General features: G+C 48.4%; 1 protein-coding gene across 7 annotated transcripts in view; it reads right to left on the minus strand.

Moving 5' to 3' along the window:
* Positions 1 to 659: 659 nt before the first annotated feature.
* The window catches only part of ARSG (arylsulfatase G), a 92,173-nt gene continuing 76,721 nt past the window's right edge, over positions 660 to 16,111 (minus strand). For all 7 annotated transcript variants that reach the window (XR_009463790.1, XR_009463789.1, XR_009463786.1 and 4 more), the window contains one exon: positions 660 to 13,552. The gene's annotated coding sequence lies outside the window, so the exon portion shown is untranslated. The remainder of the gene's footprint in view (positions 13,553 to 16,111) is intronic.

The following is a 16,111-nucleotide window of genomic DNA, read 5'->3' on the forward strand; positions in this document are numbered from 1 at the left end:
ATTTGAGTCCAAATCCACCGGGAAACCTCCTCCGCCCCCAGCCGGGGCTTCAGATATTTGCAGACCCTTTGGGGGATATTTCGAAAGCCCGTGTAAGACAACGGCACCGATTTCACGGCTGCGTTTCAAACAACGAGGGTTTCGGATGTTGTTTCTGGCTGAAAGCGTCCGACTCTGGATCGTTAAAGCCTCCCAAAAATCACCTGGGTCCTCGAGCGAGCTGCAGCCCGGCGCTGAGACGACGCTGAGAAGAACAGACGGGGACTTTGAGCCCTCGGTCTGATGATCCCGTATCACGCGCCTGTCTCATTGCTCCCGGGAAGGTCGAAAAGAACATGTCCCCGATTTAGCCCCATTGACAAGACAAGTGTTGCGCCCGACAAATCGAAATGCCCCAAGATTCGCAGTTGCAGGAAATCCCTAATTTTTTTTTTAATGCTTTTGCTATTGCTTCTCAGACCCTGTTTCCGTGGGGCTGCTCGAGAGCACCGGTGCCGACCTGCTTCCAGGTGTTGCTGACAGGGGATAAAGAGACGCCTGGATTCAGGTCTCTGGAAGACGGGTCAAGCGCAGACCCAGGTCTCGCTCAGATCAGGTCAGTGAGACACTGTACGGAAACCGCATGACGGCTCTAGGAGCTTCAAGCATCGAGCCAAAGCTCAAGTTTGATCTTCAGAGTTCAAGTTCATTAGTTCAGAGGTGTCATTAAGGTTGGTGCCATTAGAATAGATTACAAGCAGTGGATCAATTATGCACACACCATGGAGTAGATTACAAGCAGTGGATCAACTATGCACACACCGTGGAGTAGATTACAAGCGGTGGATCAAATATGCACACACTGTGGAGTAGATTACAAGTGGTGGATCAAATATGCACACACTGTGGAGTAGATTACAAGCGGTGGATCAAATATGCACACACTGTGGAGTAGATTACAAGTGGTGGATCAAATATGCACACACCATGGAGTAGATTACAAGCAGTGGATCAAATATGCACACACCATAAAATAGGTTACAAGCGGTGGATCAGATATGCACACCGTGGAGTAGATTACAAGCGGTGGATCAGATATGCACACCGTGGAGTAGATTACAAGCGGTGGATCAACTATGCACACATCGTGGAGTAGATTACAAGCAGTGGATCAAATATGTGCACACCGTGGAGTAGATTACAAGCGGTGGATCAAATATGCACACACCGTGGAGTAGATTACAAGCGGTGGATAAAATATGCACACACCGTGGAGTAGATTACAAGCAGTGGATCAACTATGCACACACCGTGGAGTAGATTACAAGCAGTGGATCAAATATGCACACACCGTGGAGTAAATTACAAGCAGTGGATCAAATATGTGTACACCATGGAGTAGATTACAAGTGGTGGATCAACTATGCACACACCATGAAATAGGTTACAAGCAGTGGATCAAATATGTGCACACCGCAGAGTAGATTACAAGTGGTGGATCAACTATGCACACACCATGAAATAGGTTACAAGCAGTGGATCAAATATGCAAACACCATGGAGTAGATTACAAGCGGTGGATCAACTATGCACACACCGTGGAGTAGATTACAAGTGGTGGATCAACTATGCACACACCGTGGACTCTCACAGGTCATTTTGTTTTCTCATTTAACTGAAAACTCCTGCAAGTTTCCCTGCGCTGCAAATGGTTGTTTCTAAAATGGCATGTTGGTGCTATTTCACCGGCTTTTGTCACCTTCCAGCCCTGCGCGTTAGGACACATCCTTGCATAGCTTTGGGACAGATCCCATATCCTGCTATGCCTGGAACAAAGATCAAGCCTGTAAGTAAAACTTGTCCTGCCGCATTCTCTGATCAGGGAAACAGTGGCTTTATTCTACAGAAATGGTGCTAACGGCTCCGCGTCACTGCGGACGTAGACGGTAGAAGATGCTATGTCACTACGTGCAGTACTAGGCACGGGAAGCTGTGTGGTTTTTAACAGAGCCCTCCCAAAGTGAAACTGAGCTCCTCCTGGTTGCATGTTCTTGGTGCAGCTGCATCTTAATGACAAGTCAGTAGAGGCTTTTCTGTGACCACTTCTCTTCCGCACTCCTAAATGCACACTCATACATGTGGCTGTGTTGGGGCCCAGTAAGCCTCTCTTCAGTCCCTACTCCCGTAGGGCCAGCCCACACTACAACCCAAACCCACGGTGCCTCAGCTTTATTGCTAAATACTAAACATTATTAATGAACCACCTGGATACATGGGTGGTTATAGCCCTGAGCCTATAGCTTGGGGTTCAAATGATGTTATCCTATCTGCTTCCTAACCCATCCTTTGCCTGGGGCTTCTGCAGCTGGGCAGGATGGGAGAGCAGCCCAGATTTCCTGCCGACGCAAGCCCAATAGCTCTGCAGACACCAACCGAGTGCCACGTAGTTGCGGGGAGGTAATAGTGTTGTGAAGGTGTTGCCGGACCATCTTTGCTGCAGCTTTGCCAGAGCAGCGTGCTTACATTGAACACGGACCCTGGCAAATAGCTTAGCTAGCTCCATTTCACCTCCTGGCAGGGCATCCACAGCACAGCTGTACGACGTGGCTTTTGGACAGAGACACGGGGCAGCCTTACAGGACCCACGCTGCATTAGTGCAGATGTCTCAACCGTGGCCTCAGTTCGAGTATCAGCTGGGCTGCAGATCCTGCTTTCCCCACATTGGGAAATACCAGGACAGAATCTCAGCCTGGAGGACAGCACATCAATTCCCAGGGGCCATGAATCATCGTGTGCTGCACATGCTGCTAGTAAAGACCTGTGGATTTCCAAGCACTAATTATTCTAGTCTTTTTTCCGAGGGATATTGCTCCGGGGATGGAATTTCCTAGCAGTCTAATGGCCTTTTGCGGCTGAACAGACACCGCCAGGCAGGAGGGGCAGCCAAATTCAACCCTCAGGCAACTCCACCGACGTCAGCCGGGTTACCCCGAGGCTGGAGTTAGTTCTGTACTGGAGCTGGGTTTGTCTCATGCTCTCACAACACTGAAATGAAGGAAAGACCAACAGCCACAGATCTAATTGCACATCAACATAGCTAACACTTCCCCTTTGATGCTCTCATCTTCCCCTCGCCTCCCCTCTGCCCTATGAAACGGCTCTCAAACACCCGCCTGCTGCTTAGTGGAAGGGACTGGGAAGATGGGCCAGATCCTCACGAGGCAGACACAGGTAGCGCCTAGGAAAAGAGCGCATCCTGCAATGGGCAGGGCAGGGGACACGCCTCGCAATGGGGCTGCTTGTCTCCTCCGTTTGGAAAGGGCCAGCTCACAGAGGAAAGCACTGGCAAACACCCCTAGTAATGAGGGCAGACTGAGCACCAAGATACCAAAATCTGGGGTCTGGACTTCGAAGTCTTCATGCCCAAGGGTTTTGTGCTTGGCTCCATCACATGTACTGGATACATCCTTTTCTTACACTGCTGGGAATCCTCTACCCATTCCCCATCTGAATCCCTTAACATCTTGTTGGGTTTTTAAACACAGTCAAATCAAACTCCTTTGTTTTCACCTCGGCTCGTGTCCTTTTCTGCCTCTTCGTCCCTCCCGCACCCCAGTGCCACCAGGTCTCTCCTCTCCCTGACCCTTTGATCTCCATTTCCTACTGCTGGCTTTGTCCTTTCTGCTGTGACCTGTGCCTGGTTCACCCAAGACTCCCCCAGGGCCTGGCACTTCTCCTCTCCTCTCTGCTTCCTCACCCCCCTTCCTGCTTCACTTTCCTCCCAGTGATCTCTCCACACCCTCCGTTACTGTCCAGTGCTGGCACACGTACAGTGGCATAAAAATGATGATAATATCATTAGTTAACATAATCCTTTCAGGAGAGCCTTATAAGATGCTGCGTGCAGTCAGGACACTCAATGCTTCCCAAAGCCAGTATTATTTTACAGAACTCAGCAGCTGGGGGATCTCTTGGTACAGCTAAGAGTATTTTTCTGGCCCCCCCAAAACAGACATTTCAATATGGATATGACTTACTAAAAACGAAGGGGACAAAACCAACGGGGTCAGGATGGTGAGGAAAGGACAGGAGTCACTCCATGAAGGCATATGAGACGGTTAGGAAGCAGGATGGTAGCAGCTGGTCTTTTCCTTGGTGTATGTGGAATGGCAGCCAGGCTTTAACAGGAGGTGTTTATGGCAGGAAACAGCTACTACTAGGAATGCAGCCAGATTTCCACAATGCTTAAGTTCCAGCTTTTGCTGCTTTACTTACTAAGGTGCTTCTCTATAAAGCCGAGAGAGATGTCCGCTGCCTAGATATCACCAGATCAGCAGGCCAGGAACATTATTTCTTCAAGCTGCAGGATTTTGCAAGGAATGGAGGTGGAACAGTGATGTGGGTTCGGGAAGACCAGGGGATAAGGACATGGAAAAGGAGGTTTTCCATGCTCTGGATGCTCAAGAAAGAGAAAAGGGCAGACCTCAGAGATATTTTGAAGAGGAGGTAGGATTGGATATAGTTCGACAGTGCATGAAATAAAGATTGTACTTACAAGCAGCAGGAGTGTTTGTTATAAGAGCCCATGAAGTGGAGTGACCCTAATACATGACCAGCGGTGACCAAGATGACAGAGTTTTCTACATGCTGGTCCTTAACCACCTTCAGCTTCAAGGAAGAAACATGGCCAATGGATCCAACGTGCCCCAGCATGCAACACTCCTCATTTTGTCTGGATGAAGATGTGTGTGGACAGTGCAAGCAATACATGGCCCCAATAACACAACTGTTTCTTTTCCTAGCAGAAACTGTTATCAGGTCTAACACCCACCCAGTCCACATCTACCAGATAACCGAGAAAAGCCGTGAGCTCACAATACGCAGCGGCAGGGTCACAAGTAGATTTCTGGTTTTATCTTTCAATACTTTTTCATTTAATTCCATTGATTTAAAAGTATTGAAAAAGCCAAATTCACCCATCTTAAAACAGAAAATAACCATGTCTCTTGCATACTGTGTTACAAGACCTAATTTACAGGAATTGGCATCGATTTGGCTCATGCCTCAGTTTACTCATCTTCAAGAGAGATGCAGAATGATTCTTTAATTAACGGTCACAAAACACTCAAAGACTTTTGATGGAAGGCAAAGTATTACGACAACCCTTTGCACATCCATTTCCATAGGTTGGTCCATTGACGTGTCATGGAAAGGAGGTACTCTTTGAGTAATCAAATTACAATGTGAAGAATCAACATTATAAACAGGCATGTGATGTTGCAGGCATAAACTGGGCTCCCAACTCGAGCAACGTCTTGACCTCCACTATGGACCAAAATGCTTCTGTTGGGTCTCTGAGAGAGCGGGGCTAAAAGCCAACTTTGGTCCTACTTGGCATCAACCGTGTTGCCAGTTATATGCAATGGTGCCCACAGGAGAACAAGCTTGCTTTGGGTAACAGATCTAAAATCATTTCCGTATGCTTCTTTGGGAGAGAAAATGACTGGCCCAAGCCAGAGCAACCACAAGCAAGGCCCAGTCAATATTAGCCCGTTAGGTTAGGAGCCCAATCAAGGGAGTCACGTATAGCTCTCCAGGCCCTGCTGTGTATCTGCAGTGGGACAGCACCATTCTGCGATGGGAGATTTCAGACAAAGGCATACAGCGAGAAGTAACGTTAGCTGTTTTTCCGCTCTGAGCAAATACAAAGCTATTAATTCAACATAACCCTAGGGAGCGCAGTGCTGGCTTTGGCACCATGTTCTCTATGAGATGCATAACCAAACTCTCGAATGTTCATGCAGCTAAAAGGGCAGTGACACTATGAAAAAGTCACTGCAAAACTAGCTGAACTCCAACTGGAGTAATCACATGCAGCCTGCCTAGTGTTTTTCCTGCAATCTTCTTCCCTCCCTCTGCCCTAAGATGATGAGTATTGTTTCTAGGCCCCTGATATGGCTGCACTCATTAAGTTGAGCGATCCCAAAAGATAGCTCGCATATCAGCTAGTAAGAGGCACAATCCCGATGATATTTTCCTGACCTACAGAGCAGGGTTGTGCAGGACTGCAATGCCTCTCATTGTTTCTGGGTGAGAATAAGTATACATGCAGTATAACCACCTGCAGGTTCGAGCCCTGGTTAACACAGTGCCGTAAGATGGCAGGTAGACAGGACAGACTAGAAAGGCGCCGGAAAAGAAAAGACATTGCAGGGAACAAAGGCAGGAAGATGGACCAAATGAACGGGACTTTGCCCTCCATGATCCATGCATGTGGCGTTATCGTTTTTGTTATAAGAACATGTTGACCTAAAATGCACGAATCTGTTTCAACCCCTGAGCTGCCCCAACAGCGCCTATGCTGCTTGAACATCTGGAAATGTGATTCTCTGGTCTTACAAGATCACATTGACGCAAGCCAGTTTTAATAGGACACCAGATAGCATGCAGCCACTAGTCACATATTTTTTCCTGGAATAAATAAAATACAGCATCAGGGTTTGTTTTCCAGTGGATGGTAAATACTTTTGTGGAAAGGTCCTGACTTCCCTAGCAGCTGGAATGCAAGCAGTCTGGGAAGAGCTCCCTATGGCAATAGCCATAAAACAGCTTCATTGCAAAGCAGCATGCACAAACACAGCATTGCACAGAGTCCTTCTACCTCTGTGCTTGACTCTAACCATAAATGGCCAAGCAAGCATGTCAAGAAGTCAGTCAAATCCATTATACTTTGTCGAGATTGGCATCCAAATAACATCTTACTGGTTGCAGAATCAAGCGACTTCCAGCGCAGGTCAGTGCAATGTCCTTTCTGTCAACCCCTTAAACATGTACCAGGTTACCAATCCATTGAGACATTTTTGCACATCTGAAAGATACCTCATTCAGGAATCACCTGCCTCCTAGCCTGCAAGAGCCTCGTGCAAGAGCAATGAAGAATGCCTCTTTCCATCCTCACACGACTTACCTGGAGTCCTGGAGTTGTACAAACCTCAACGCAAGGCAGACCTCCTACAAAGCAATCACGTCCTATATAGTTTGAAACACACACTGGTTTCACATAGTTTCCATCCCAAGTCATTTCCCATCATGTGCCTGTTCAGCTTCTGTTTGCTTTGGATCTGTGCTGTGCAGCAATCCTAGTAATGCCCACTTGCTGTTAAAAATAGGGTTTTTTCAGCTTCTGTCAAAGAGATTGAAGACAAGCCAGGCCCAATGGGGTGGGGTTCCAAGATGCCATTTAGCAAGCTCCTGTTTGAAAAGGGAGATCCCAGAGGACGGATCCATGCAGTCTGTGTGTCTCCTACTGGGCAATACCTGCTTTGGGTCAGCCACGGCAGCACCATAACCATTGCCAATGCTGCCAAAAGCAAAGCCTAAGTGCTTCTGTTCTCTCTGTTTTTCCAATACTATTGGGTTTTTTTCTCAGGCCTGTACAGGAAGCCTCCTTTTATTCACTGAAACACTCCTCTGTCTGACTATAAACTTTCCAGCCAGAAAACAAACCAATTTTTTCTACCTTGTGCTGTCTTTTGGTAGCAGGCCAAATCCCAGAATTCATACTTAGGTTACACACAAATTGTCCCCATGAAGCAGTGTTGCTGGAGGAAGGACTGGCATTGGCTAGTGAAAATTTTAGGAGTCAGCCCCTTATTACCACCTGTCATCCAAGATGATGATGGTCTTTCATCTCAGTGGTAATAGCTGGTGTAGGATCCAAGATGATGAAGGTCTTTGCACATCATGGTACCACCCTAGAGGGCGACCCTACTTTCTACAGCCGTCTCAAATCTCGCCGTACCAAATATTCTTAGGGATACGGGCTCCTTCCATTCTCCTGACATGGCCGAGCCGTTGCAACCTCTTCTTCTTGATGGTGGTTTCCAAGCGTGTCAGTCCTGAGTGCACCTCTCCACCTCTGTTTAGCATTTTATCTTCCCACTTTATTTTCAGGATCTTGCTCAGGCATCTTTCATAGAAACTGTGCAGTCTCCTGATGCACCTGCAATATGTAGTTCATGTTTCTAAACCATAAAGCAGGGATGAGGGCAAGGCTCGTAGAGGTGCATCTGCACCTTAGTTGATAGTTTGTTGTTATTCCACACACGTTTCCGTAAGAGCCCCAAATTCTTGCCTGCTTTTCCGATTCGGTCAGTTCAGCCTGAAGGTCGAGATTCCCGCTAATCACAGAAGCCAAGCAGCAAAAGCTCTTGATGACACCAAGAGATTTACCCTCCAGAGTGATGGCAGGTGCGGGTTCTTCCCTCCCTTGGTACATGATCCCTGACTTCTTGAGATGAATTGTCAGCTGCATGCAGCTAGTAAAGATGTAACGTACTGCTTAACATGTCAAGAGGCTCTACATACTGTCAGTAGGGCAGGAGGAGATTTTCAGGAGAATTTTCTTTGGCTCTTTTTCCATCACCAAAGTGAAGCATTTGAAGAAGAGGAGTCACTTGGAGCAACACATGCCAAGAAAAGGCAGATCACTCCTGGCATCAAGCCACATGCTTCGATAACAAGAAACATAGGACCCAATTCTCCACTTCCGTGCGCCAGTCTAACCCGCTTCCTTCTATGGAGTTACTTCTGATTTACAGCCATATAAAGTATGGGGTGACTTATTAGGATGAAGTGAATCTGTAAAAAGTATGGGGTGACCTTCCATGGAGTTACTTCTGATTTACAGCCGTATAAAGTGTGGGACTTGCGTATTCCACATAGACAGTTAGACAGTTTTTCTTAAATGAATATTGTCCGAACCTGCAGTGATGCATGAAAGACACCACACGGCCTAACCATCAGACATAAAGACAAGATGGTGCATGCATTATAAAAAGTCTCTCAATTGTGTTACCCAAAGAAACAGTGGAACTGCACCCACCGCTTTCGCCATTCATTGTTAGACATACAGGACCTGATATTCAATATAACTTACGTGCAGAAAACATGCATATATATTCACACCCACCGACCTGAGAGGTATGTGAACAATGGTATGCCTCTATGGCAGCGATTCTCAACCGGGGTGCTGGGGCAGGCTCGGTGCAGACTCAGCCCTAGCTGGCTGCTGCCTTGCTCCTCTGCAAGCAAGTGAGAACTGTAATAAATAGTTTATGAAGTGGGGTGCCGCTCACTTCCCAACTTATGGATGGGTGCCTTGAGTCCGGCGATGGGTGCCTTGAGCCTAAGGTGGCTGAGAATCGCTCTACTATTTGCACACACAGATTTTGCCCAAGCAGTCAGTAACCCGACAGGTGTTGTTCCAGGGTTAATTGCTAAATCAGACCCCTGCAGTCTACCCACAGATGTACATGCTGAATTTTGTAACCCGTCCCCTGAAGCTGTACTGGAGCGTTCACTCCCTCCTCCCCAGTGGCTCTGTAAGAGAAGAGTGCTTCACTTGGCGGTGCGCCGCATGAGCCCAGTGCCGTTCCAGAGCATGGTACTGCACTTCTCCAAGCACGCGTTTCCACTGACGTTTAAGAAACGTTGAGAACAAATGTTGGTTTTACAAAGCCTCTTTGTCCTTTGTGCAGTGTTTCAGTGCCGATGCAAAAACGAGTGTGTTCCCTTCGAAAAGAAAAGACACGCAGGACTTTCCAGTGCATTTTTCAGCAGCGTTTGAGCCTACAGCAATTTCCTCAGCTGATATTTTACAGACCCGCTGGGCACCTGTTGGACTTTGCTTTTGTTTGACTCTTGTGTAATTGGCTGTCAGGTCCCCGGTATCCTTGTCTGCCACGTTTAATCATTTATATACTGACCTCTGCTGGTTAAAACCCAACTGGGTTTCATCCCCTCGCTGCTGACCGGTAGTTCCCTGATTTGCTGTAATGAAACCACAGAAGAAAATTGTATTTGGAATAACTTCATTAAAGTCAGTGATGGTACACAATGGAACAGGGGTTGGCAACTCCCAGCACACGTGCCACAGCATGGCCCCGACTCTGGGCAGCTGTTGCTGGCCATGGAGCCTGGGCTGCTGGTAGCAGGGGGCTGGGATGCTACAAGCAGCCCACATGGGCAGCAGCTGCCCAGAGCCCGGGAGGCTCCAAACAGCTGCACCAGGCTCTGGAGCCCTTGGCCAGGTTTGGCGGCGGCTGGACGCGCACCTCCAGGTAGACGGTGGAAAAAGGGCCAGGGTTGCGGTGCCCCAGACCTCCCCACCCCCACAGTCCACCTGCAGGCATGTGCACCACCACCAGCAATGAGGATTGGGCCCCTCACAGCTCCCCCACGGTCCGCCCTAGCATACCAAATCGAGGCGTGGGTCAGGGCTGGGATGTTTTTGGCAATCCAGCCAAAAACACTGCCGACCCCTTCAACAGAACTTGATTCTTTTATAATGTTTCCCCCTCAAGATGTTTTGCTGGTTCAAACAGACTTTAGGCTTGGTTTTTGGAAAGCCCAGTTGGGGCTTTCCTTTTGCGATCAGTGTGGCAAGCCAGCAGGAGGTACTAGTATGTAGCAGAAAGCCCCTTTTCCTCTTGCCTGCAGTTGCTCTCCCCTCCTTGGATATGTTTTTCCTCTTCTACCTTTTCTTCCTTCCTCTTTCTTTCACTTTAGGATAAGAAATTGTGTTTTGAAATTTGTATGCGTGCATTTTGTATCTCCCCTTGTATTTTGGTATTTTTATCTATTTGTGTGCCATGGCATTACTTCTGTAGCTTATATTTTATACTCCTCACCTTTCAACTTTCAACTAAATGTGTTTAGTTTCATAAGTAAGTTATACATTGTAACAATGTTAACAAGGGCAGGAATCAAACTGCCCTTCTCTGTATCAGGCGGGCCCCTGAAAGAGCGAGTGAATCAGTGATTGAATGTGTAACACGGTAGCAGGCAGCAATTAACACCTAAGGAAACTGCAGATCAACCAACGGAAGAATTCAATAGAAGACAATGTAACAACCGGGAAATCTCTAAATGTCACTGATCAAGGGCTAGAAGCCCTGGCCTGAGTTAATCAATGCCGGGGACCAACTTTTGGGCTGAATATCTCCAGATCGACCGCTCCCAGAACCGTATTCAAAATTCATCAACGGACTCCCAAACCTGCACGTACATGCTGACGACCCCTGGGACTGACAGATGCCATCCAGTAGCCACCGAGGGGGGGGAAGTCCCACGAGGGTCAATGACCCCTGGATTGGGCAAACCTGAAAACTGGGGAGTCACCAAAGTCTGCCAAGGACAGATAAAAAGCAGTGAAAAGTGACCCTCAGCGGCGCCCTCTTCATCTCCATCTTGACCAGCACCCGACCTGTCCAGCCAGAAGGACCAACCTGCAACCCCCTTCTGGATGATAACACCATGCTGAAAGAAGCCTCAACAGCAGACTCCAGCGCCTGTGGGATAGGTATACCTGACTCTTGTAGCTTGCTACTGTGTGTGTGCATGTGTGTGTGTGTGTAGGGACCAGCCCCAAGGTTTATGATTTAACTTCATTACAGTGCTTCAATCCGCCTAATAAACCAGAATTTTAAGGATCCCGAGTTGGACATTTGTAGCCAACAAGTACACTGACCCACCCGCCTCGCTATGCGCGACCAAAACCTCACTTCGAGTGTCTCCTCTGGGGTGCCCGCATCCAGCCGACCCCTTTTCTGGAGCACACCCACGAGCCTGGGGTAATTGCTGCCACCACCCAGGCCTTGGTCTCTGCTAGGGCTCTGTGCTACCTGGAGTACACAGACCCTGCTGACCCTGGGGGTGCTTTGCCCACTGGTAGTATTTCTGGGTGCTCCTTATAACCTGGAGCCACCCAGGAGGTTTTCAGGTCATACTTCACCAAGCTCTACTAGGAGTGTAAAGGCCTGTCCCTCCTCTCAAGCGTTCATAGCTAGGTGTGTTGTAACAGATCACTTGTACTCATCCGAGAGACGGGGAATGGGGAAGGAGTACAAGATAGAAGAGTATTAGAAAAACACCTTGAGCCAAACAAAATGGGCTTGTTGGCCCTTTGGATACGCGTCTAGTTCACTTAATCCTAAATTACTGGCTAAATTACAGGGGAGTTACTCACATTCATCCAGAGACTGATGGAGCTCTTGGAGGTCTTTTGCTTGTTTCAACATCCCAAAAATGTCTCCCTGCTCAAGAGGGAGCGATCCCCTTTTACCCCTTTTCTCACTTCATTGTTAAGCTCCAACCAAAACCAGTATTCTCAGAACAGGGCTGATGCCGGCCAGTTAGTTTGAAAAACATCAGCAACCCCGGTGAAGTGACCAGTACTTCACGGGTACTGGGGTGGGAAGCTGGAACAAGAGGAGGACCAAGTTCCCACTCCCAATGGAGTCACCTCGGTGACCAGGGGATCCAGCAACCAGAGCATGCAACCAGAGTGGGGACTGGGCAGACTCCCAGTAAGGAGGCCACCAAAAAAACCAGGGATTTCTCCACAATCAGCACATCAATTTGTCTTCTAGGTTTTTTACAGTGTTCTTCACAAAGATGACAGCGCATTGCAGAAAAAAGGCTGATCTGAATTCTGCTCTGCAGCGGTGATCTGAGCCACCTTATATGCTGTCGTGAACTGCTTCGATAGATGGTGGTTTTTCAAGAGTCAAGGTCAAGGCAAGGGTGTTACACCATGTCTTCAGAGTTAGACCAGGCATAAACCAGCCATCTTCCAGACCTGCATGTCACAATCCTAATCCACCGCTAGCTCCCTCTGCTTCCCAGGGCAAGTTACAGATTCATACCTCAGTTTCCCCATGACAAAACTTATGATATTAATTCTTTCTCACTGAAGAGCTAAACAGACATTGCCCAATTCCCAGGCTTTTGAGGAGTGGGTCTGCGCTTTGAGAGTGCACAATTACTTGTACATTTACCACGTATAGCTGCTCAAGCATAGGTTGGGGCAGATAAAACAAGCATTTCAATCAAAAAGAGAAGCGGAGCATTTACCGAGCTGCAAGCTGATCTTTGTAGCTGTTTCATATACCTGTTCCATCCCAGAGCAAGCGAAGTTAATCCATGGTAATTTGGCAGCTGTTTCATTGTAGGGAAAACTTACTGATGGATGGGAGTAGACGCATGAAACAGTTACAGCTGATCATCTGTCACTGGCTCGTGCAAAGAGAGAATTATGGCATCTGCCCAAGCCAGGAACTTATTTAATGTGTCCAGAAAGTGCAGGTGGTCTCAGGGGGGTGGGAAACAGCCCTCCTAGCGCTGCATGACTCTGAACACATCATGTAACTTCCGTATGCTCCAGTTTCTTTATGGGTCGTGGACCGCATGACCTACTCCACTGCACCAGGTCCAAGCCAGTGTAATTCATACTACTTCTACTTACAGGAGTTGGAGCAGAAATGAGGGCTAATGTCAGATCTGAATACCAGCAGCCACACATTCACAACAGGGCTCGCATGGGACTTCAGTAGTGCACGGGTCCTATGCTGGTCCCCCGCACGGGAATGAATGCCGGCCTAGAGTTAATTCCAGCATGATGTCAAGCTCACGTGAGCTGTTTTCTGGCTTCCCTTTGGACAAGACAGTGAGAAACCAATCTCAAGCCGCTCGATGACAGCAGTCCGAAGTCACTAGATGGCAGCAGTCAACCTGAGCAATATTGAGAGACAGGAAACAGGTCAACATTTTTTTAAAGACTTAATGAGTTTTCACATGACTCAGAAACCCCAAACTTAGAGTGTCACCTTCATGGAGAGCCGGGGCCCCCGGACCCCAACGGCCAGGATACAATAATACTGAAATAGGGTTAAAGACGATCTGAGAGGGAAAATGCACGTGCTTCTTCTGAGACTTGTTTAGAGGCACAAAAAGTTTGCCTCCAATAAAAGGTGTCCGTTTTCTTCCCTATCAGAAATCCAGCTCTTGCCCATCCTCCTTCCCGGGAGGCTGCAAACAAAGACTCACAAGCAGCACAAGCACCGATGGTGATAGCACGAGAACTATTCATCCCATCCAGGAAGAGCACACACCAACTCCAGAGACTTCCTCAGCCTGACGAAGGGTTTTTAAACATGAAAGCTTGCTAAAAAAAATTTTCCAACTATTTAAATTGGTCTAATAAAAGAAATCAGATTCACCCAAAGAACCTTATCTGCCTGTGTCCTTAGACCAACAAGGCTACAACCTACACCCCAAGCACCAATGGAGATTTTTCAGACAGTTTGAGAGAGAATAAACACACACGCACAGTCTTTCATAACAGCCATTTCATCCAGCTGTCTGAGAAGCCACTATGAGCACAGCTCTTTGAAATCCCCACCCCTTTGGAGAAGGGCTGAATGAGTTTAGTTTCCTGACCTCTAAATGGTGCCTTTGTTTTCTGGACAAGATGTTACTTGCTATTCCTGTAAGAGGGCTACAACAATATACAGAGCTCTGCTCCCGGAGTGGAAGGATTTACAAGCTTCATTTTCAGTCTGTGCGGAGGTGCTTTCTTTGCTGGAAGAAGGCCGCACACACCGTGTTCAGTTCCCGCTGCTCATCTCCACCTCTGCTTTCAGGCCTGATCCTGCACCGTGTAGAAGCTTTACTCTCAACACCCAAAAATACAAATTTAGGTGCATTAAAAAAAACCCCACTAGGTAAGAGTGCTAGAAGTGGCCTGAAATAATCTGCTCGCTCTCACATGCTGAGCTGCTGACTGTGATGCCAACTTGCCTGCATGCTCAGAGCTAGTTCAACGGCAGCACTGCAGGAAATACATTTGGGAAAGAGGAGCAAACGCTTGCACAATGCAAGGGTCGTGCATCTGGAGGCTCTGGTGTGGCCCTTCCTGATTTTGCCAGGTCAGGCCCCCCCCCGGAGTCACCAGAAGCAGATCCTGAAAAGGCCCTAAGAGCCTGCCGTGGGATTTCAGAGGCACCCAAATTCCAGCTGAGTCCAAACTTGCATTCCTGAACATCCCCATTCAGCTGCCCCTGGTCCTCAGGGCACCTCAATCCCATGGGCACCGGCCTATTGGGTCCCAGGGGCCTAATGCTCTGCTTCTCTGCGTGTCCAGAGGCCCCACAGTCTCATCAGTGCTGATCGGGATCCCAAAACCAGGCGTCTCCCCATCACAGTTCCCCAAGGGGCCTCTGAGCATGTCTAATACACCTCCAGGCTCCAGCTCCACTCATGGCCCAGCAGCAGCCACAGGCTTGTTTTAAAGCACAGCTGGAGGCAGAGCCCTTCCTGGCTACCCAGGATGTAGCAAGCCCAGAAATTGCTGGCCATGCATGGTCCATACACAGCGCGGCAACCCCTGGCCCTGTTTGGGCTGTGGAAGAATTGTGCAAGAAAATAAAGAGCAGGTCCAAGAGGGACCCAGGGAGAGCACAGAGGGGTTCGATGCCCAGCTAGCCCTGCCACCGTGCCATCGGAGAGGTGAGCTTTCAAACACCTGCCTCATTTCTGACTCCCCAGTGTGTGGTTCATCCCCAAGAAGAGCCACTCCCGTCATTCGCTTTGATACTGGAGCACAGGGTGAGAAGATGATGTCTTCACTGCCACCTTAAACATTAATCTGTGGGCAAGTATTTGCAAGAAGATGGATCCGTGCGGCTGTAGCAATGTCACATGGCAACGTGCCCGTGGGTGGCTTGTCCGTGCATTACACAAGTCTCAGGCTTTTGTTTTACTGGAGCTTTGTTACTCCAGGCAACGAGCTCCCAGGTGTAGCAATTGCTCTGAGACTGGCTCAAAACTAGGCATGAAGTTCCTCAGATTCCTTCCTGCTTGGGACACATCAGTATTTCATCAGCAAACATTACTTCATCTTTAAGAACAGGCCCTTGAAGACCAGCTTGAAGCTTTGTGTTTGGTTTTTAAATCAAGACATTACAAGATCCAGCATGGATTAAAGCGTTTCCCTCAAAGTCCCATCATTTTCACAGGTGATTCCCCTTCTGCAACATAGTCGCTGCAACATTGCACGGGAGAAGGGTTTGCAGGGGACTGAAAAGCACATTCAGGTTTCTAGGGGGTTAGCGGCCTTTTTAAGTCATCTGGTTTAAACAAAACCACGTTCCCCAACGGCGCTGTAGCAAGGAGGCGGGCGAGGCGCCAAAGCAAAGGGGAGCTAGCAGGTGCTGCCCAGCCAGGGCAGGGTGCAGGACCGTTTTGGTCCAGGGCTGGCTGCGCCCCCCGGATCCGCACGCGGGCTGCTGC

Source organism: Alligator mississippiensis, chromosome 8 (assembly GCF_030867095.1).
Source record: "Alligator mississippiensis isolate rAllMis1 chromosome 8, rAllMis1, whole genome shotgun sequence".
NCBI lineage: Eukaryota > Metazoa > Chordata > Crocodylia > Alligatoridae > Alligator > Alligator mississippiensis.